At 38.5% G+C, this 24,892-nt stretch overlaps 1 pseudogene; it reads left to right on the forward strand.

The window, feature by feature from the left end:
- The first annotated feature begins 3,607 nt into the window (after window positions 1–3,607).
- Window positions 3,608–24,892, forward strand: part of LOC131382609 (acyl-CoA-binding protein-like) — a 31,863-nt pseudogene continuing 10,578 nt past the window's right edge.

Genomic DNA, 24,892 nt, shown 5'->3' on the forward strand with positions numbered 1-24,892 from the left:
GTATAATAATGGTGATAGAGGTCATAATTGTCTTGTACATATTTTTTAGTTGGTTTGCCTTCTCCTCTTTTCCCTTTAAGCATGATGCTGACTTTTGGGCTGAGATAGATTTATTATGTTAGGCAAATATACATCTTTTCCCATTTTACTTGAGTATTTATAATAAAAACTGGCTGTTCAGTTGTTTTCCATATGCTTTTTTGGTGGCCACAGATAGGCTATGATTGTCTGAATGTAATGTGGTGAATTATGTTAGTAGAATGTATTTCTGTTTCTCCTTGTAATTTCTGTAATGGTTGTTTTATTCGATATGCAAGTGTTATTTGATGCATAAAAGATTCATAATTATACCCTCACTGTAAATTGTGCCCTTTGGCTTTAAGAAAGTCCTTATTTTTATAGACTATTGCTTGTTTTTTGGTCTGAATTCTACCCTTTTTGATATTAAGATCTTGATTCTATTTTTATTTTGAGGGGCGCTTGCCTAGTATTTATTTTTAACCTTTCTGTATCATTTTGTTTTAGGTGTGTATCTTGTATAAAACACAGAGTTGGACGGTTTTGTGATCCAGTCTGAAAATCTTTTTTTCAATGTGTAAGTTAAGTAACTTGACATTTATTGATATTCATATACATTTGATCTTTATTCCATCATATTATTTTATGTACTCTGCTTTAGCAGTGCTTAAAATATATTTCACTATATGGTTTATCTTCTTTTGTGTGTGTATTTTTTTCTGATATTAAGAAAAGTCTGTCGGTTTTTTTCTCGTGCCTAATACCCTGGATCTTCTATTACTTTGGGCACTATCTATAAGTTCCATATTCAGCAGTGTTGAAAATTAGTGTGTTTCTTTTTCATGACTCCTTCTCTTCAACAATAGATTTTAGTTGATAATATTATCTTTCTTATTCTTTATACTGTTAAATATTTTTATATTTCTATGACTTGGTTTGTCAGCTTTAAATGATACCTTTCAACTCTAAACTATTACAAATAAGGAAAGCAATATACTTATTTTAGCTGCTATTTTTTCTCCTTTTTTCCCAACTTTTATTAGTTTTGTAATTTTCACACCATCAAGACATAAAACATTTGCACTCTGTTCTGATACTTTATTCTGCATTTGCTTTAGTCTTTATCCTGTAGTTAAATATATTCAGTGCTTATAGGCAATCTTATTGCTGTAACATCCCCAGTCATCTCTCTATTATTTGAAGTTCATCCCACCACAGTGAAATTCTTTTCGCCATCTGACTGGTAAATTTGACTCCAGATACCACCCTGATGGTTCACTTTTCAGGACCGTACTTGACTTACTTATGTTCCAGGGAAAGGGAAAGGTAAGCCTGGGACAAGAGCTTGTGTGCGAGTAGTTGGCTGGGGAGGTGATCCCAGAAAGTGGGAGTGAGGGGCCAGAGAAAACAAGGAAAGGAGGGAACTCCAATATGTGTGTTCATTAGTGAATTGATAAGGATATTCTGAGGATTGTACTGAATGTGTCTTGGAATTGTCTCCTCAAAAGACAAACGGGAGAAGTATTCCTCCATTGGCTCCTTCTCACACTTCTAGTTGAGAATCCATGAGTGCTGAGTATGACTAACTCTTTAGGTGAGCTGCCCTGTGCACAAAACAGTTTGCAACCTATGTGGAAATATTTGCCACAGATATAACTGCAATCAGAGATGAGACCAAGAGGATGTGAGGTGGTACACAGGAGGCATCTGATACAATTCCAGTATCTTAAACTGTGATTTTAATTACCTCTGTGACCAGAGAGTTAAGATTGTTTTATATTTCGGATCCATTTTAAATGTTATTTTGTCATTGTCTTGTATTGTTAATTTCTGATTTTGTTTTTATAGTTAGAGAATATGGCAAGTAGAATTGTTACTTTTTTAAATTTGTTGAGATTCTATTTGGAGCTTAGTATATGATCAATTTTGCAGATTTTTTTTTAATGAATACATGAAAAGGATGAGAACTCTGTAGAATACAAATTTCAGTTCTGCTCTTTGTCCTTTTGCTCAATTAAAGATTGAAAGAGAGCATTCATTTCCTTTATAAAATGTTATTTTGTCAGCCAGGCATGGTGGTTTACTCCTGTAATCCTAGTACTTTCGGAGGCCAAGATGGGAGGATCACTTGAGGCCTGGTCAACATAGCGAGACCCCCTCTGTATTTATTTACAAATAAAAATGAAAATAAAATGTGATTTTGTCAATTTCTTCTTACATATTTCTTTAATGTATTTTCAATAAAGTTAATGGTCCCCATTTTGGAGGTTTGGAGGGTGTTAATTACTCACAATTCTTTCCTTTCCAGTTTATAAACTAATTGAGAAAGAATCTCAAATTGGATTGGATCAGACGAAATATTAGCTTCCTTGCATGCTACACTGAATTAGGGGACTTCTCTAATTCAGGACTGAATTTCTAACCAAAAAAGACTGTCCACTACTTAACTCACTTTATTTAGTCATAAATAAAGGTAGATGAGAAAAGGTGGTTGCCCCAGAATTTTTAAATAGTAGGGATAGGAACAACAATGTGATTGGAAGAGCATGCTTGGGAGTGTATCTTGAAGTCGTGTCTGCAGAGCAAGCACACTGTTTTACTGTTCATTGGACGGCTTAGGTGGGGAGGGCTGAATTTTTCCAAAGCCAGACTTTAATTTTACCATTGTATGATTCAGGGAAGTTTCCACACAGAACTCATGCTGTTTTCAGATGGGTAAGCGAGTGTGTCAATGAGAGGAGTCCATGAATGCAGAATGATCCTTTTCTGATTTCACTGATCAAATAAGTTATCCCTGTGGAAGGAACAAATGAGAGCTAAGGGGAGGCACTTCTGGAGGTGCACCTGAACACTTAACACTTATCAGGGGGAGCACTCAGAGGGAGATAATAGTATCACTTCCCTTTGTCATTATTGTGTAATTTTTGGCAACATAAAAGTCTCCCTTTTGCTTCAAGTAATTTCTTTTACCTTGAATTTTATTTTGGTGTTGACATCAAGACCCCCTACTTCTCTTTGGTTTGCATGTCTCATATTTTTGTTCATCCCTTGATTTATTTTATGCCTTCTATATGGTATTGTCTGTGATATGTTCTTATAAAGAGCATATATTTGGATTTCCTTAAAAGCCAGCATAAGTGTTTTTTGCTTGTTATACTTAGAGTTGTCACTGCTTGGTTTTGTTTAACATTAACCAGCTAATACTTGAAGTTCTTGATTTCTTTTTTCCTCTGTTAGGTTTTGTTTTTTCTCTCTATTGATTTGAATGTTATTAATCATAGCACTTTTATATTACCTCATCATTAAACACTTGTTCGCTCAGTTATTTATTTCCTAAATTTTTCTCTCTGTGTCAAGAATAACCTAAATCTGTTGACCCTCTCAGTGGAAGATATAAAAATTATCCTATTTTCTTCATTCTCCCTTTCCCATTTGTTAGTTTTTGTTCAAATGTTATAGGAATGTAAATTCATATTGTTATTATTATTTTACATTCCCTTTCAAGACTTTTACTTGATATGCATACTAAATTTAATAACTGTATTAACAGTTACTTAGACTTTAACTCTGTTGGTTTTACTGCTTACTGGTTTTTCTTCTGTATCTGTCTTCACTTTGTAAATTTTGATCTTTTGTTTTTGAAGTTTCAAATGTTTTCTTAGTTATATTGACACTATACTTTTCCCCTCATAATTAAGTAAATTAGTATTTCCCAAATAATGACTGTCATTCTGAAATGAATTTAGGAAACACTTGGGCAAACAAAATTAAGCATACTTCTTTACTGCAAGCTTCTCAGAGTCCGTGTTATGCAACTATGGGTTATAAATCTTAGGGACATGCACTTTTCCCAAATTTCATACCATGCCAATTCTCTTGGTATTAAGTGTTACAGATAACTTTAATTCTGATTTTTTTCTTCTTAGGAGATTCTTTGTTTACCTAGATTTTATTTTTTTATTACTGACATGAAAATGTCGACAGAACATGTTTAGTGTAGGTCTCTTTTGTTTTTCCTAGTACTCTGTGCATCAGACAGTATAGTACATAAGACAGAAACCTCTAGGTATTTTAAACAGAAAGGATTTAATACAAGGAGTGAGGTGCTTATGAAATTGGAAGAACTGGAGGAGCAGGCTCTACATTGGGCTTCTGAGTGTGATTAATAGAACACTGGCTGACCACCTATAGGGGAATCACTTTTCTACTACAATCAGGAGGCTACTTGCCTTCAAGAATGCATCATCCAGCTACATCAGACAATATAAGGCCAGAATTAGAAAGCTACCATCACCACAGTCGCTGGACACCGGAGTCCAGAGTTTGGTTCCTGCTGCCCCTGCAGCAGCTGCAAACCGTATTTGCAGGTCTCTATAGTCTTGGTTGCCAGCAGAAAAATGCCCCAAATGGGAGGAAGATAGCTTCCAGGACTCTACATTCCAGCAATGTCATTTTTAGTTTTCCAATTTTTGATGCTCATAAAAGTATGTTTTCCTGATTAATACAATCTTAGGCTACTGGGATTAACTAGACTGATGGAGGCCAAATGACACTTCCTAACTTCTGGGTTTCCCATCTCTGAGAATTCAGTATGTACAATCCTTTACTCATGAATCATCACCTTTTCCCTTTCTAGGAATTTTCCACCAGGATGGTGACAACAGGTCACAGTAAGCAGAAGAAACTAGGGCTGAAGTTTCTCTAACACCATTGATTGCCCCTGTAATGAGTAAGACTCTAGAAATATTTTTCAGGATTTAGTTTCTTTCTCTTTATCAGAAGACCGAGTAAGCTATTGTTGCCGTGAATACGCTGGACCAATGCTCATTTAGGTACACAGCCCCATTGACTATTATTTCCTTGTCCTATCTCACAAGACCTTCAAAACTGTTTCCCACGGCTCCTGCTTTTCTGGACACCAAAATGCTGCTTAAATCTAGTAAAATAAAACTAAAATTTATGAGAATATCTGCTCCATTGTTCACAGGAAACATCCTGAATGACTCCATAGTTTAATAACTGCAGCGACCTGACAGAGGGTTTTCATACAGATGACTTTCCTTTATCGATGTAGTACCCTTCAACACCTGTCTCCCAGCAACACCCTCCCCCATCCTGACATGTAGCAGAACCCTATTATCCTGGCCAGTTTTCACAAACACCCAAAAGATTCTATGGGTATATATTCTGAACATCCCATGGGGGACACTAAAAGATGTACATTTACTCCTTTTCATCAACTTAAAAATCACAAAAAAATTCTGTCCTTTCCAGCCTAAAATTTTTACGAAGACAGTGACCATTTTAAGATATCTCCAGAAAGACCTTAGAGAGGAGAGTCTAAGGGTAAGTACTTCTGCTCTCCTCCCTTGAGTGTTTGTTATTTTATCGGATTGCCTCATTGACACATGACCCAAAGGAAAGCGTGTAAGTGACAAAAAGCAAAGAGCATTGGCTTAAAGGGTGGAAACAGGGTTGTTCGCTAGCAGTGTCCTCAGGTCCAGTTATTTAACTCCTCTGTTAGTTTTGCTAGCAGCCGATTGGGGATTATAATAACTTGCCCTGCCTAACCATGTGGAATTCTGTCCATGCCATTTTTGTCTGTGTCCAAGTACTGATGACCATATAGTGCAGTATAATAAAAATAGCTAACAAGACAAGTGGAGCTGGGTTGTGGCAGTGATAAGCCTCAGTTTTTGTGGGCATCAGCAGGAACACAACAGCCCCTTCCTCAGACCCAGGGCTGTGGCTGATGACCAGGGCACTGAAGGCAGCTTCTCCAAACTCATTTGTACCTAGGCTGTGTCTGTTGCTCAGGTTAGAAAGGTTCTTGCTTATTCATCCAGAAGCACCTATGAGCAGCAAACTTCATCTAGAGCCATTTTTCTTGAGCAGGGCCTTGGTTCCAGAAGGGAATTCTGAAAATGCTGAGAGAATGCTGCACATATCTCTTCCATTACGCACTGGAGACAGGGCAGTCAGACCTAAGGATTCCTATGGTTCCTGCCCAGCCAGCCACTGTGCCATGCTATGGTGGTGATAAACTCCCTACAAGCACATCTTTGGCTCGTCCTTTAAATTAGCCTCTTAGCTAAAAATAATAAATTATAGGAGGAGGGGTCTTGTGTAACCTCCTGCCCTGGAGACTTAAAGGAATCTATGCTCTCTGGGCTTTCTCTTTTAAGAGCCATTGGAAGGAAAGCCTAAACGAACACTTAAAGCCCCTTTGAACTGTAGCCTGTGAAGTTCCAAATACACCCTAGGAGGCCTGTGAGTCAATGTGATGTGGTGATAACAGTCAGCTGCTTCCAGCAGCTCCTGCCATCCTGCTGCTCTGATGACACAACTTGTAGCTTTGGTCTTATTTTGAGGAACCTGCTAAAGACAGCTCTATTTGCCTTAATTCTCAGATTACTTCAGACTAATGTGTCACATCTAATTAAGATGGTGCAGTGCTGTCCCGTTGCTCTACTTACCACAGCTTCTCTGCTGAAATGTGCCATTTAACCTGGATTGTCCGAAAAGCTGGGGAACAGCTTGCTGACTATGGTTGATGCCGCAGTATCATCTTAGCAGATTTTTAAATTTCCATTAACATTTAACGTATTATATCTTCAAGTGTTTTAATATTCCAATCAATAAGTAGAAAAATAGATATTGGAAAGTTAATTTTCCTAAATAATATGACTCATGCGCCACAAGATTTTTGTTTTCTTGCCCTGCTATTATAGCAGCTGCTCTGCCAACCCCACGGGTTATTGTGAGGCTGAGGTGCAGTAATATATGTATAGTAATATGTCAGGGTTAAGTTGTCCAATATTTCAGGATAAGTTTTCTACAGGTGTACATGCTAAGCGCCAACCTACTCTGTGATCTTTGTTATCTGGTAAAGCTGGACCTGAACTCTGGAGGAAAAGTTTTAAAAATGTAAACAGTGCTCTATACGTGTAGTTTTGGTAAGAACAAATGAAGTATTTTCATTCCCAGCCATCTCATTATGACAGTAACTCTGCTGCAGCCAGTAATATCTGGAGTTAATAATCTTATGTACTCGCTGATTTTTTAATGTCTGTAAGGCAGATAGTAATCACCAAGACTTGCTCTGCTCCTAATTGGCAATAGCAATGTATGATTTTACCCAATATTTCTTGTGACATTATCAAGCTATTTGTGGATGGATCTGTGTGTGTTTGAAAAATGGATAGAAACAAATACATAAACCACAAAATTAGATGGACAAATAAAAATCCATAAATGTTTCATATCACTTTTTCCTTTCATGCTTATGTGTTTCAGCCAGGCTACACTGCCTGCCCTCTTCTAATTCAGCTAATTTGTCTATCTTTCCCGATACACAGGTTTTCAGCCATTGCCCTGGGCAAAAGCTGACTTTGTCAGCATTCAATTCTACAGATATTTTCTTCAGTGTAGCACGTTTTCCCAAGATACCTATTTGGATCTGCTTCTGGGGTTCCAATCTCTCCAGATCCTAGGATGTCTAATCCTCTACTTGGAAATTATCCCCTTTTCCCTTTCTAGGAACTTTCCATAAGGAAGGTAACAACAGTTCACAAGGGGCAAAAGCAACTAGGACTGAAGTGGCCCTGCCAGCCAGTCCAGCATTGGTGTAGTCAGCTACTTGTGACACTTATGACTAGGGCTGGCCTGCATTCTTTTTGTAATTTTTAATCCGTATTATTATAAGTTACAATTAAGTAGCATTTTCGTGGAATAAGTGCTGAATTAAACCTAGATATTGAATGTACCTCACATAGATTTCCTTTAGAGGGCACTATTGATTCTCTGAAACCATGGAAACCTTTCTTCATGTTTCCTTGGTAAAATTGGCCAATTTTGAAATCTTATTGGGTTTCAAATCTACTCCATATAGTACAAAGTACTATACTCGTTACCAATTCCATACTTTGAAGACTGTCCATGTACAGAATAAGAAGTTACACCAGAATGTTGTTTGTTATGACAAGTCATCAACACAATACATATAATTCTATATTTGAAAACTTCAACTGGTTTATTTGCTTTTGAAATAAACCAGTTCAAATGGGAATTTCCTTTTGTAACTTGATGCAAAATTTAAATTAAACAATTCAGTCTTTTTTGTTTAGAAAGACAAATTACTTCTTTGGAAACTAATGTTTCATTCTAGAAATGGGTAATTATTTACATATATTTAGAAGAAACCATATTTATGGTATTTTCATTCATTAACATCTGAAGATATTCTACTAAAATTTTGTGGTCACATTTGTTGTGTTTTTTGGACTCTGCCTGTGTGTTGAATGTTGATAAATGCCGAAGGAGAATGCTTTTCTTTCTTCATTATTTAAAGTTAAGAGAATAGAACTTTGTGAATTGTCTCACTGGCAGTCTTTATCTAATTTCAAAATAATGGGAACCTAAAATATTCCAAAGCTCAGAAACATAATTTTGTGGACATAAATACATTCATACCATCATCTACTAAGGTTTACTTAGCTTTCATATAATAAGATACTGTTCCAACACTACGCCAATATCCCAGGTTAGTGGAAAGCAGTTATCTCGTACGTGTTTTATAAACAAGCAGATTAACAGAAAGGTCATGCACGTTCCAAAGAGAAGAAAATAGGTTTCCACAGTTTAATGAATTACATACAAATTCCTTGAACCAGACTTTTAAACTCTTCACAGAATGGCCCCAGTTTACCTTCCTAACCTCGGCTTCCTCTACCAATAACCTAAGCTCCCAGCAAATGGCACCACCCACTATTATTCGGACATTTGTGCTTTTCAGTATTCCTCTCTTGACTCATCCAGTCTTTTACCCAGAGTGCTTTTGCGTCCCCAAATGCAAATTGTAAAGGTCCCATCCACTCTTCGAGCAGCATTTTGAATACCACTCACTTAACTGAGTCCTCTCCAGAAGCTCCCCATCTTGTGAATTTCCATGGCTGGTTGAGTATAATTTCTGAGTTTATCAATTTTGTTTTGTATTTAAGTGGGTTGGATGCCTGTTTCCTCCCTCTTTCTAGATTGCAAATTTTTTAGAAATCATTTTGGGATCTGTATCAATTCTAGTGCCCAGCATATGGTAAGGGCTCAATACATATTTTTTTTAAATGAATTGGGTTAAACCAAGACATTTTTGCCATATGTCAAATGAGGCACGCTGAAAGCAGAACTTGGATAGTGTGGGATCTGAGGAATAAGGATAAATACCAGAGACATTAAAAGTGAAGGGAAAGGCCTTGGAGACTTATTAAATGTGGAAAGCAAACACTCTTATGCTCTCTCTCTTATTTTATTTTAAATCACTGCACTTATATAACACAATTTGTAGCCTAGAATGAAGTTCTATGTGGGAAAGAACTTTAATTCACCACCATATCCTCAGCACATAGTCATTGGTGCAAGACAGATTTTAGGTGCCCAATAATATTTGATGAGTGAACGAATTAATTGATTAAAATGCAAAGCTGTCCAGCAAGAAGGACAGAATTATTACAAACAGATTAGAAACCAAAGGAGAAGGGATAACTTTGGAGAGTATGGTGACTTCAGTTTTTTTAGAGATGCACAGATGAGCATCCAAGTAGACGACACAGACGAAGTAACTGAAAATTTGCATTGGAATTTCATTCAAGAGTCAGACTCAAATATGCAGTTTTGGGACTTACAAATTAGCTATAATTGCTGAAGACATAATATTCGATGAGATTATGAAGAGGAAAATGTAGGGAGGTCTGTCCAAGCTACATCATTGGGGAGTGCTTCTGTGGAGGTACAGGGCTGAAAGCCCAATAATGAGACCCGCTCGTAAAAGTCAGGGAAAAAGCAAGGATATTTTACGTCCTTTTCTTGACTAGCCACTCTACTATGTATAATATTATTGAATTTATTTTTTTCCTTGGTTTTGCCATTTTGTACTGGTCCTTATTTTCCATACTAAATGTTATAGATTTTTTATTTCCTAAAACATATCAGTATTTGATAGACTTGGATATGGACTAAAACAAGTAAAATATGGCATATGAAGGATTAATATAAAGACCAGAGGCTGAATCACAGATTGTTATAACTGTATGGTTCCTGCTTTGGATTCAAATAATTAATAGAATAAACTCAGATTGGATCAGATGGTTCTTAATAGTTGCTTATGCAGAAACTTCCTGAAAGAGTTTTAGTTAACTATAGTTGATATGAATGGCAGCTTTTGCTACACAGAGATCAAAGGAGCAAAGAGGTTTACTGGATTCTAGCAGGCCAAAGAACACTTGGAATGCAGGGTCTACTGTGGATGACTCATTTTAGAGGGATGCAAACAACTCCCGGGCCTCCAGGTAAGTATGGTGGGGCCATGGGAGGAGTCGGGAAACCGTAAAGAAAGATTGAATAAACCGTCACCCTGAAGAAAAAAAGATTTAGGAAGAAGTGGGAGTTGTCTTTAAATAGTTGAAGCAGTCATGTATAAAGAATTGAATTTATTCCCCACTGCTCCAGAGGGCAGACATAGGACCAGCTAGTGGAAATTACAGGAAGGCAGACACAAGTTAAGAAAAAAACTCCCAAATATTTGGATCAATCTGTATATGGAATGAGTTATCTGGTGAGTTAATGAGCAACTGAATTAAGTGATCTGAAAGTTTCTTCATCTCTAAGAATTAATGATTTATGATCTTCCAAACCATGTCTAATTTATGTAAAGAGAACCACTATTAACCTGCTATGAACATCCTTTCAGTGTTTTCCATGCATATTGACATATATTATTTATTCATAGAATACATACTTTTTCTTAATCAAATAAGGAGTATTCTGTGCATACTACATTATAATCTTATTTTTTTCACTTAACATATAGTAAACATTTTTCTATGTCATTAAATATTTTACATCCTGACTTTTATGGGCCACATTGTATGGATGCTCCATAATTATGCAACCAGCCTCCTATTTTGGGGCAATTACATTATCTCTAATTTTTTAAGGATTATAAATAACCTATGTAATAAACCTTCATAATTTCTCTTCAGCAAAAATAGACTCATCTATAAGAACAGGTTTCATGAATACATCAAACAAACCAAAACTCAAACCACATAAGTGAACTAACTCACTCTTGACATTTTAAAAGCATTTAATTTTCCTTATAATTTCCTTAGCCTGAAAACATTTTGAGGCAGGAATTTTGGCTTTTAAATGTTCTATGCAGCAGGAAACATATTATTCATTATATGTGTTGGGTTTTTTTTTTTTTTTTGCAGTTACAAAATTGTCCCCTTCGTGTTAAGATTACCTCAAGGTACAAGTACAAAACATAAACATTTAATTAAATATATAAAGCAGAACACTTGTCTGGCAGCATAATCAATGTTAATGACAATATGAATGTATAATAATGATTTTTGAAAACATAGGAGAAAACCCTGGGTTAGTTTTTAGTATATAGGATATGAAGTATTTTAAATTACAGTTCAGCATAGTAAGTAAGAGTACCACACATGACCGTACTAGACACAAATTGCATTATTTTAAAATAATGCCATTTATGTTCCCTAGTTATTTCATTCCACAATTCTGAGATAAGTGCACTGAAAGCAAAACGCTTAATTTAAGAGGGTTTTTGGACCAAAGATCAAAAAGTAGGTGTGGGTAAGTAGGAACACATTTGAAATGGTTTCCCTTTGCAAATAATTATCATTTTTGTCAATTCGAGTCCTTTTATTTTTGTGCCTTATGATTTAGTTTGACAAGTGTGTGTGGGAAATAATTTATTTGCAAATAAAGCCCTTTAGCATTTATAATGTAGGCATAAGCCCAAAGCTGGACCCAGTCTGATGTTTCCAAAGAATAAAAAAACAAATTAAGGCAGGCTACTCTTACAGAAATCTCTAAAGATAATTAAGGAAGACCAAAGACTCAAGGTGGCGAAATCTCCTTGTTTTCTGAGAAGGCTTTCCCTGGCCAAGCATTCACTGAAGGAAACAGGGTGGCAAAGAAAGGAATCTCAAATAAAACGAAAAGACACCTGGGAGAGCTTTAAAAGGACCTATTCTAAGGCTGTGAGGCAGCCTTACCTGAATCACATAGTCAATTTATTTAGGGTAATTTAATATTTGTAAGAACTCTCATTATTTGAGACTATATGACCCAGAGTAAATCTTCAGCATGCCCTACCCCTAGTGGAAAGGGGCAATCCCTGTGTTGCTGTGGGAATCAGACTTTTAGTACTTGGCTTCTGAGGTGACTTGTATTTCTTTGTGTATTTTTTCAACTCGAGGAGGAAACTGTCTTGCAAATAACATTCTCCAGGGTCCTGGCACCAGGAGATTTTCCCAGCATACTCTACGGCGTTTGTCAAACTTAGAATGAAGAGATGCCAGTGACCCTGTTCTCAGTACATAGAACCCAGTCACTATGAAAGTGACTGGACAGCAGCAGAGGAGAGGGTCTTCTGGGCATAGACTGTTTGGGCATAGATTTATACCTTAAAAATTTTGGAAAAGGAAGAAAGGACAGAAATAAGAAGGAAAAGAAAAAGGGGACAAAATGAAGAACAAAATATGTTACCTCAGGGTATAGTAATAAATTGCCCATACCCAAAGAGAAGACTGGCTTTTTCCTTGGGCCCTGGGAGGTAGTCTTAACCCCTTAGAATGTCACGCCTTTGTCTACCTGAGGGACTTGGGCCACACCAACAGTCTAATAATGTGCTTTTGGTGGGGCTGGAGACTGAGGTTGGACACATGGGTGATCAACCAGGTCTGTGTGACTGAGCCCCAATAAAAACTCTGGGCACCAAGCCGTGGATGAGCTTCCCTGGTTGGCAGTACTTTGTGCATGTTGCCTCACAATGTTACTGGGAAAGCTAATGCTGTTCATAATATGCTGGAAGAGAACAATCAGTTCTTTGTTGGGGACTTTTCTGGACACTGCCCTATGTATCACTTCCCTTGACTGATTTGATTCTGTAAACTTTCATTGTGATAAATCAAAACCATGAATATAACAGCTTTCAGTGAGTTCTGTGAGTCCTTCTAGTGAACTATGGAAATGGAGGGTGGTGTCCACAAACCCTGGAATTGCATTTGGTGTCAGAAGTGAGGGTGGTTTTGTGTACTGGTTCCTGACTTTGCACTCACGATAGCAACTCAGTTCTGTCCACAGTGGAGAGACCCACCTGTGAGCTTTGCCACCTTCTTCTCCTCCACATCTCTTTGGCACCCACCCACCACTCTGCAACCGAGCACACCCACTATTCTATAAGATTGTGCCACCAGAAGATTCCTCCTTAACCTCCCACCATCCCCCTCTAGGAGAAATTGTCTGCTGTAGCCTGGCTACTCTCCTTATGATTTCTCTCATACATGAATATATTGGATTACTCAGGCTGTTCCCTTGCTTGAAGTGTCCCCTCCTCCCTCATGCCATCTAAATCCCACCTGTATATACACTTAAGAAAGGGGAAAACGGCAATATCTTGGAAATTTTATCTGAAAGAAATCCAAGGTCAATTATAGGTCAATCCAAAAATAAGGTTGGATCCAAGGAGAGGTGCGATAGTCTACAGTGGGAGGTAATATCATAGAAGCAACACTGGGTATCATCAGCCAAAAAGTCTTCTGTCCTTTTCAGAATAAATCTAAAGTGTTATCTTATTCTACTAAGGGTCTCGTTACCCAAATGATGAGTTTTGTGATTAGTCCTCTGTGCTCACAACCAGCGTTATCCTCACACGTAGACAACTGGATGACAGTAGAAGAATGTTTGGAACTTCGCCTGTTGTATGTTAATATTTCAGGATTTGAGGTCTCTTTATTACAAAAGTACAAATTGATTGAAATATAATTTGTTCTACTGTTTTCTGAATGTATTATTTGCTTTTTTCCCCTTTTCATTAAGTACTCATTAAGTAATACAATGAAAATAGAGATTTATACAGTTGAAACTCAGTAATGCCAAAACATAGAAACATGCAAACTACCTAGAACCATCACAGTTTTGGGGTTGCTGATGGGACCATCATGATACTTCCTTGGCCACTTGCCATAATATGCACAGCTCTGTCCCTAGGGCTCAAGTGGGGCCAGTAACATCAGAGATTTTCAGTCCAGAGGATATACTGTCACTCCCAGCTGCACACTGCTGTAAACCATCCTGTAATTGTTTTGTATTGTAATTTGGATATATAAGATATATTAAAATTATAGTTATAATGGTAGTTACAAAATGGATAATAACTTCAAGGGTTTTTTTTGTAAACAATTCCATATCTGGCTCGCTTTCAGTGTTTCAGTTCCTTAATAAATGATCTGTACTTATTTATTCACTAGCAAAGGATCTTTATGATATTTTTGAAAGTCTTTTTTCACCTCTTTGGTGAAATGAAAGTTCTTAAAATGTCATGTTCTGGCTTTAATAGGATGTTTACAGATTTTCTTGCTGCCCTTTCATCTCAATATAGACAAGGCAGACAGGCACCTAAAAGAAGGTTACTCTGCCTTGGATATACTGGAAGTTCTGATTGGCAGCTACCCCCTTGTACTTAAGCAAGACCCAAGTTCCTCAGCCTGGAGAAGAGGCTGTAACACAGCACACAGCTCTTTCACCTCCTTGCACTTCAGAGCTGCTCCTGAGTTCACATGTCCTTAGGCAACTGTCAGGTTTATCAGATAATATATGAACAGCTGTCAGGTTTTTGCTTAGCTCACCATAGCCTCAAACACAGTTCAATCCTACTCTCTCTCCAGGGCCTCTTTCTATCATATTGCTTTCCCCCACCAGCATCAACTGCCCTCTTCCTTCTCCTGCACCTGACCAGCCTCTTTCACACCTTTGACATCGTGTTTTTCCCACCCAAAATGATGTCTTTTACTCACCCCTTCTAAAAAACCTAGCAGCCCTTCAAAGCAAGCCCTGATGACCTCCTCCATTAGGAAGACCCCTCTGCTAAAACTCCTTCTAATTTTAGTTTCTTGCCTCCCTGACCTCCTGGTGAACTTACATTCATATGCTCATAAAGTGTTTAGTTGGAAGGACTTTGAAGGACTTTCAATTCAACATCCCTCTGAATGCAGTGCTTCATCCCAGCTCATGTCTGAACTGGAAAAGGAAACACATTGCCCTCCTAGACTACCAGTCTGACTTTGGGCAGCTCTCTTATTAGGAGTTCTCCTTTACATTGAGCAACAGTCTGCTACTCTGCAACCCTTGGTTTTTTTTCTCTACAGCAAAATCAAATACAATAAAGTCACATTTTTTTTGCAAGGGTTTGTTTTTAAAGTAATCAGATAAGATGGATTCAAAATTACTCTTGAAAATACCAGTCATGGGCTGGGCATGGTGGCTCGCACCTGTAATCCCAGCACTTTGGGAGGCCAAGGCTGGCAGAACATGAGGTCAGGAGATCGAGACCATCCTGGCTAACATGGTGAAATGCCGTCTCTACTAAAAATACAAAAAATTAGCTGGGTGTAGTGGCGGACACCTGTAATCCCAGTTACTCGGGAGGCTGAGGCAGGAGAATCACTTGAACCCGGGAGGTGGAGGTTGCAGTGAGCTGAGATCTCGCCACTGCACTCCAGCCTGGGTGACAGAACGAGACTCCATCTCAAAAAAATAAATAAATAAAAAGAAAAAGAAAAGAAAATACCAGTCATGTCTATGGCCATACCACGCTGAACATGCCTGATCTATGGAATCCACAAAATACCAGTCACTACCCAGAAATTGTAATAAACAGTTTTTTATATATAGTACCTTCTTTTAGAGTGTCCATCATGGTTAGTTTTTTCTCCATTTTTAGAACAGATTTCTATTTATTTGGCTGCATTGTAGATATAGTTATTGACTTGTAATTTAAAGGCTATTTATATATAAAAAACTTTTTTTAAATACTATAATCATATTAACATAGAGATGCTGACAAGATGAGAGGCAGGGAACTAAGGTCATTGAGGTAATAGCAGGTATATGTTCACTCCAAGAGACATCTACTCCCTGTCATACATTACAGGCTTCAAATAACTGACAGTAGCTCTTAGCAATCCCCAATTATTTTCGTTACTTTTGTCACTTTGATGATCTCCACTGTTTGTTACTGCTCCTCCATGTTTTTACTCCTTCACCAGACAACTCTGATGTGGATGTTACAAACGTCTTGGTTTCCTGACAAAAGACATAGTTTCAGGTTTAGAGATGTCGAATTGAGGCGAAGAGTAGGATAATCAAGCAGAGATTGTCCAGGAGGCCAACAGGCAGTTAGAGTTCAAGCAAAAGATCAAAACTGAAAATCTAGAATGTTGGAGTCACTCTCAGGAAGGTGACAGTCTTGGCCTCACGATTAAATTATGCAATTTCTTGGGCAGGGACTGCTTCGTATATTTCTCAATCCTCACAGTATGAAAGCAGCTCAGCAAGCCCTAAACAAATAGTTGTTGGATGACATTTCAATCTAAGTTCTAGGGAACCCAGAATATAAAAGCAAGTAATTTAGAAAGAAAGGGGGCGTATACTTGAGCAAGTTACATTTTTATGAACAATACAATCACCTTTTTCTCCATACCATCTGCAAACAGGCATGCATGCCTGAACATGCACACTCTGCCCGCACAGCCCTTGGAAACTGGTCTCTGCAGAATTCTTCAGGTGCAAGGAGCGGGGATGTGGTGAGGGGCGGATGAAGAAGTCTTCAGGCTCCCCACCCCACCTCCAGCAGAGCAGCTCTGTTTTTAATCTCTTGTTCACATTGAACCTCCTGGTAAGACTTTCTTGGATGAAAAGGTATGAGAAGAAGGAGAGGAAGGGTAAGAGGGAGGAGGAAGAAGTGGAGGAGCAAGAGGAGAAGGACGAAACGATTAAAACCAGCGCTCTAGCCTACAGCAGAAGACCAATACAGAAGAGCCATCTGGGCACAAGAGGTCTCTAGGCTGGGACGATCCAAGCCATCCTTTTTAGGGTTAAGAGCTAGAGGACTCAACCTGCTTCTTGCTTCCACTCTACTCATCACAGTCCTGAATTTTTTTACATTTTATTATTCATATATACATTGTTGAACTGACGGCATTACCATAGGGCGCCACTGCATGAGAGAAAGCAAGAAGATAGCTCTGTCAAGCCTATTTTCTCACTTTGGAAAAACTAAATGATTTTTCTCTTTCCAGGGTCTGTGTAATGGCAGAGAAGTCTTCAGAATATACCTAATCTATGGTTGCTGTTTAGCGACAATTCCAAATGTACCTTTTCAATATATACACAGAATACATACACACCAACTGGGATGCGTGGTGAGAAATGAAAATAGAAGATTAAGCATGTATGACTAGAGGCAGGACCTGAGGGCATGGCTGAGTGCAGGCCAGGTGACCTACTCAGCTGGAGTGACAAGTGGTAGATAAAGCTGGAAAGTGAGCAGACATGGGGAGCCCCTGAATGCCCAAATGAACAATTTGGACTTTATTCCTTAGGCAGTGAAGGACATCAAATTTTTTTTTTTTTTTGAGGCGGAGTATTTCTCTGTCCCCCAGGCTGGAGTGCAGTGGCGTGATCTCGGCTCACTGCAAGCTCTGCCTTCCGGGTTCACGCCATTCTCCTGCCTCAGCCTCCCAAGTAGCTGGGGCTACAGGCACCTGCCACCACGCCCGGCTAATTTTTTGTATTTTTAGTAGAGACAGGGTTTCACCGTGTTAGCCAGGATGGTCTCGATCTCCTGACCTCGTGATCCTCCCGCCTCGGCCTCCCAAAGTGCTGGGATTACAGGCTTGAGCCACCGCGCCTGGCCAGGACATCAATTTTTCTCTTTTTCTTTTTTCTTATTTAAGGAATAATCAGATGGGTGCGCTTGGAGGATTCATCTGACGGAGGCCGGTGGGTGAGTAGGCCGACTAAACTCATGAGGTGTTTCTGTTCTTAACCTCCTTGAGCCTTGGTTTCCAAATCTCTAAGATACGGATAATGCTACTTTCATAGGATTGTAGTGAAAATTAAAGAGTAGCTGCCGTTGCCATTACTGATCTAGAGACTATATGGCGGGAAATTATGCATACAATCTCTGACATTAGACTGCCTGGGTTCAAATCCTAGCTCTGCTTGTAAACTCTATGACTTTGGGCAAGTTACCTAACATAGAGATGATAAGAAGAGTACCTACATCTTAGGACTATTGTGAAGGTTAAGGTTAATCAACGTGAGGTGTTTGGCAAGTACAATATCATCGTTCAAGTGAGAGGTATAATTAGGATATTGCCAGTGGGAATGGAAAGGAGCAGTTAAATTCCAGCAACATTGTTGAGATAAAATATGATGACAATTGTTCATATGTGAAAGATAAAGGAGGGTTAAAGTAACAGTGTGATTATCTTCGTAATGACCAAGAGAGTGGTGTCATTAACAAGAACAGAGTCAGCAGGAGCACAAGCAGGCCTCGGAGGACAATTCATGAGTTTGTTTGGGGGTTAATATTGAGTATACGTATAAGATATCCACGTAGAGCTACTTGGCAAGTGGTCAGTATTGCAGGACTAGAACTGAAGGACAAGGCAAAGTCTGGATACCTAGGACCAAGGTGTTTATGTGGTAACATCAGTGGTTGAAATTATGACCTTAACTAAGACCATCAAGAAGAGAATAAAGAAAAAAAAGTTATGGCAGAAGATAGAAGTTTTGGGAAGTTTAGAAAAGTCTCTTTTATATCTTGTTTTTAATGTTTACAATGTTATTTTTCCAGCTTATTTCAACAACACCTGGGTGGCTGGGAACAATGGCTCATGCCTGTAATCCCTGCCCTTTGGGAGGCTGAGGCCAGAGGATTGCTTGAGGCCAGGAGTTCAAGACCAGCCTGGACAACACAGTGAGATCCCCTCTCTACAAAAATGTTTTAAAAAATTAGCCAGGTTTTGTAGTGCACACCTACGGTCCCAGCTATCTGGGAGACTGAGGAGAGATGATCGCTTGAGCCCAGGAAGTTAGGACTAGAGTAAGTTGTGATATTGCCACTGCACTCCAAACTGGGTGACAGAACAAGAATGGGGAGCTAATTTTTAGGAACTTTTCAAGATATAAAAGTAACTCTCATTTACTATAAACAGTTCATAATATAGGACAATGCAAGAGGAGGAATAATAACGATTCCAAGCCCCACTATTAACATTTAGATGTATTTCCTTCCAAATAACTGTACTTTTTTCTTGCTCAATAGGAATTATACTATTTAAATAGCTTGTATTCTATTTTTTTTTTTCACTTAGAAATAGTATGATTCTCCCATGAGAATTTTCTCCTGTCGTTAAAGATTTTAAAGGAGTGGGGAAGCAGGATATTTCCCTGACCCCATTGTGGGACTCGGGACAGGGGTGCCTTGTTTACTCAGCCCACTGCTCTCAACTCCTCGCAGGAGGAAGCACGCAAGCAACCGAGGTAGGAACTGGAGTGCACGAGTGCTGGAACCAGCTGATCAATTCAGTGCCAGCAGGATCAAACTTCACTCACTCTGACCTGCCTCATTGCACCCCTTGCAGAAGGGAGCACACAGGTGAGTGGGCGCAGGAGCCACAGCTAGCACTTTTGGGCACCAGTGCAAGCAAACTCCATGCAGGCTCTGCAGCATCTAGTTGGGGGTGCCTGAGACCCCTGAAGCCCCAAAGGGTGTGTTACTGTGCTCTTTTAGCTCTGTCATGTGCAGATGGCTTAAGTGTTAACAGCTCAGTGGCCCTCTGCCTTTTCACCTGAGGCAGCTGCCTTCCGCCAGTGAGGGCAAAGGGCCAGTGTGATAGCCTTTTGTATCCACACTCATGGCTCCCGAGCTCTTGTCCAGTGTCCAGGAAAAATGAGGTTGCATGAGCAAACTGCAGGATGGTAAGTACAGGGAATTTTATTGCTGATGGAAGTGACCCTCAGTGGGAAAGGGAGCTGAAAAGGGAATGGGACGGGTAGGTAATCTTCCCCTCAGGTCCAGAAGTCCAGCCATCTCTGGCTGGACTCTTCTCTGAAATTACACTGTCAAGCTGTCCCTCTGAAGTCGAGCCACTTCTCTCTGATGTCTAGCCATAGTCCCTGACATCCAGCTGCCTCTCCTCTCTGCTGGCTGAGTCTGGGGTCTTTATAGGCACACGATGGGGCAGGGCAGGGCCAGGGGTGGCTTAGGAAAAGGCAGTATTCAAGCAGGAAAACAGGGATATAAATTCTCACTTTAGGCTGCAGTCTCAGGCTTTTTGTCTTGAGGGTGGAGCTTCACCAGGGACCTGCCCTTTTCTGCCTAGAATTTCTCTCACCCCTGTCCCTATCAGTATCATGATGAATGGTTGCATAGTGCCCACATACACATAATCATTTTTAGTTGAACTTCAGAGGGCAGAGTAGTAGCTGGGACTTCCTGTGATATTACACCTTCCATTTTGGGGCTAGGCTAAATCTCCCTCACTCTAAGGAAATATAATCACAATGTAAAACATTTAAACTGCAATTAAAAAGAAAGACTGGGAGGCCAGATGCAATGGCTCATGCCTGTAATCCCAGCCCTTTGGGAGGCTGAGGCTGAGGCCAGAGGATTGCTTGAGGCCAGAAGTTCAAGACGAGCCTAGGCAACATAATGAGGTCCCATCTCTTCAAAATTTTTTTTAAAAATTAGCCAGGCGTGGTAATGCACACCTGTAGTCCCAGCTATTTGGGAGGCTGAGGAGAGATGCTCACTTGAGCCTAGGAGGTTGAGGCTACAGTGAGCTGTGATCTCGCCACTGCACTCCAACCTGGGTGACAGAACAAGACCCTGTCTGTAACCAAAAATAAAATAAAATAACAGCTGTCAACAAAATCAAGTGTATTATTCACACTCAATCTTTGCCAATTAGTTTGCAACCCAGAAAAAAGTATTAGTGTTTGGAAGCTACATTATGTACTTGTAACAAAGGTGCTTTCTTGCTTTTTGGCCAAAAGGACTCTACCATCTACACATTAGTATTATAGTAAAGACTTGATCTCAAGGTGTCTTCATCCTGGCCAGGCACGTGTGATCACTTTTCATGTAATTTACAGCAGTACTGTGTGGGAAAAAAAGTGTTGATTTTCTTTACTTTATTATCAGAATATCACAAGCTAAATGGTCTATGCAGATGGGAGGAATTGATAAATGTATTTCCTTAGGCTTATAGATTTGCGTTATCTGCAAAGGTATAATACATCAGCTTCTCCCATTAAGCCTCTTTATCAAAACGTCTTCCTTTGTTTACTCACCAGAAAACAGAAGAAGGTGGAATTAAAACTTTGTTGGTTTCTGATAATAAAACACACAGGCCAAACTATGGGAGGAGATGCAAATTCCCGTTGAATTCTGCTTCACCTGCCTGACAAGATAAATCTCTCAGCTAGCAAATGTGATGTGTTTTCCAAATTATTTCTCTTTAGTAGATGCTACAAAATTGCTCTGACAGCACGTAAGACTGGCTTGTCAAAAGAAGAGGAGAGAAAATTATAATCAGAATGAATTCAGAATCCAAGGAAATTATATTTCTCCATCTCTCTTTATCAATGTTGTGTGGGATTCATGTAGCTCATTCGGTGCAGAAGGGAAGATGACTGTTTCAAAGAATGGGACACACCAGTGTTTTTAACTGAAGCATGAATTTGCTTCACAACCAAAGAATGTTTAATGGATAGTAATGTTTTCTCTATTGAAATTCCAATAAAAATACAAGAATTTAGAAAAACATACAAAACAAAAGGAAATAAAAAACTTAAGAAGAAAAAGCCTTACTTCAAAAGAGACGTTAACATTTCCTTGTATTCCTGCCTTTTGCCATGAGAAGAATGTTCCTTGATTAACTGCTGGTCCAAGGAAGATGAGTGACTCGTGTAGCAGACCTGGTCCCAACCTGCAGCCTGAGGCAGGTCTAACCAATCCACAGGTGCATAGTGGGAAATAAATGCTTATTGTTGTAGAACATTGAGATTTTGTGCTTGTTTGTTATGCAGTGTTATTGTGGCAGTGGCCTGCTAATGCAGCATGTATTTACCAGTATTGTTTTAAACTCTTTTTACACATGAGGTCATTTAATCCTCAGAACAACCCTATGTGGTAAGTACTAGTATCATCTCTACAATGCAGAAAGCTGAGACACAGAAGGTAATGAACTTTTCTGACGCTCCATAGCAGTAAGTGGTGGAGCATTGGAAGGCAAGCTGCAGGCCCAGGGCCGGGGTGCTTGTGTGCTGCCCCCCATCACACACTGCTCATGCTTCCATTCCCTCTCAAAATTCTTACTCACCCAGAGCTCACTTCCCCCAAGTTAACAAGTGCTAAGTTTACCTTCTTTCTCTAATCCTTTACGTAGTGATCTACTTATTTGTCATATGCCTTCTAGAAAATTTGAAGAACAATGGAATCACATGAAATGTCATTTTATAGGTTAAAACAGTCAAATGTCACCAGCCTCATTTGATTCAACCTACGCTGCCACACATTTTTAAAGTAATATCTAAACTTTTTCATTCTAGATTAAATTGTTATAAAGATGGTAACTTCAAGAATATTGAAAATTCTGAATTTTCCAACAAAAATCCATCATACTGTTAACGTATCCAATGGAACCTAATACCACAGTTTTTTAAATTGAGGTACAATTCACACAACATAAAATTCACCATTTTAAAGTCTATGGTTCAGTGGCTTTTAGTACACTTACAACATTGTGGAACCATCAACTCTATCTAGTTCCAAAACATTTTCATCATCATCCCAAAAGAAACCCCCTATCTATTAAGCAGTCATTCTCCATTCCCTTCATCTCCCATCCCTTGGCAACTATAATCTGCTTTCTGTCTCTGTGGATTTGCCTATTCTAGACATTTCATATAAATGAAATCATATAACATGTGGGTTTTTGTGACTGGTTTCTTTCACTTAGCCTAATGTTTTTGAGGTTCATTCATGCTATAGTACCTATCGATACTTCATTTCCTTTCATGGCTGAGTAATATTCATTGTATAGTTATACCAAATTTTGTTTATCCATTCATCAGTTGATGGGTTGTTTCCACTTTTATTTATTATTAATAATGCTGCTATGAATGTTCATGTACAAATTTTTATGTGAACATATGTTTTCAGTTCTCTTGGGTGTGTACCCAGGAGTGGAATTGCTAGGACATATGCTGAGATTTGGCTGCTTTTCTTGATTAAGTGTTCCCCTGGTTGTTGCAAGCTTTTGGTTACATTCTAGGTTCTGAAAAAGTTGATTCTGACAGTTGTGCCACTTTATGCGTTGCTTTTGTGGAGGGACAGACTTTTGGAATTCGTACTCTGCCATTTTCGCTGATACCTCACCTACCAGAGTAACCTGATGCCTGTCTTCATCCACTTACGAAAATACATTTGTGGAAAAAAACTCAGAAAAGTCAGAGATTTTACATTGTTTCTTTTTTTTGTCTTGAACTTACATATTCATTCTTTATTCTCTGTAGAATTTTATCCTAATAAAATATATCTTTATGCTTAAAAGTCTTATTAATTACTGTATAATCTCTCTCTGGATATATATAAATTAAATTTTAAAATTCTTTGACTATATGCCCTTGCTACTGAAAAATTTCCCCTGGATTAAATTGTAATTATATTATTATAACTCATCGTTAATTTAAATATATTAAACATTTGATCATTCTTATCATATTTTTTGGAAACATCTGAAATGAATGGAGCATTCCCTTCCTTTCAGTTTATGTACCTTTGGATGAATCACTTATTGCTAAAATGAGGCAGGGCTCAGAGTGTGGAAATCTCATTTACGTAAATAAGTTAACAAAATAGAAAAAGTTTAATTATAACAATGTCACTCATTTCTGTAAACATCAGCTGTATTGGATCAGCCAAAAACACATTATAATAAATAATTATTTGATTTTAATTTTCTATGTGTTGGATATCTTCTATTTATCATTCCAGATCTATACCATCCTCTTCTACCTTACTTCTCGCCTGGAGGCTGACCTGCACGGTCTATATCAGCATGCTTGCCTTCTTGTGTCCAGCTGGATTTTACCAATGAGTACCTCTTGGCAGGAGATTAGAGGAAGAGAAGAGATGGCTATTTATTCTCCCAGCTCCTTCCCTGAAAAATTACATCCCCTTTCAAGGTAACCCTATCTATACTATCTCCTTCTGGGTCCTAGTAAACGCCCCCTTGTATCCCTTTAGGCCCAAAGATATTGACAACCTTCTTGTTACTATTCTCAGGGTATTACACTATCTTTGGTTTCTTTCCATCCTGCTCACATTTGTAAATAGTTATTTATTACACATATCTTGACCTTTTACCTAATGTATACCATGTGTTTCTTGCCACGTGGCCATGGGCGGTTGCCATGACTAATTCAGTCCGTCAGTGGGCAATACAATTATATTCCTCTTAAATACTGTTAAAAGAAAAAAGTATATACCACCTAACTTGCAAAAGGATTTGTTGGACCAGCACTTGTCCAGTATGGTAGCCACTAGTCACATTTGTCTGAATTTAAATTAACTGAATGAAATAAAATTTGAAATTTAACTCTCAGTCCCATAAACCATATTTCAAGTTCTCAATATTCACGTGTGTCTAGTGGCTACAACACGGCACAGGGAAGACATCGGACATTTCCATCATTGCAGAAAGCAATGCTTTAGACAGTTATTTGTATAGTAAGTATGCAATTTAAAATCTACACTGGGACAACATTCATAGTTTTGAAAACTATAAAATGAAAATTATTTTTCTTATATTCATTATCCTATAAAATCATTCCATTCAAAAATTATTTTCAAAAATAAATTTTTTCTTAAAAATTATTAATAAATACTATATATCTGATTTATGTAGACTGAAGCAAAATTTTTGTAAAGCTTATT

This window comes from Hylobates moloch, unplaced genomic scaffold (assembly GCF_009828535.3).
Source record: "Hylobates moloch isolate HMO894 unplaced genomic scaffold, HMol_V3 SCAFFOLD_2, whole genome shotgun sequence".
Lineage (NCBI taxonomy): Eukaryota > Metazoa > Chordata > Mammalia > Primates > Hylobatidae > Hylobates > Hylobates moloch.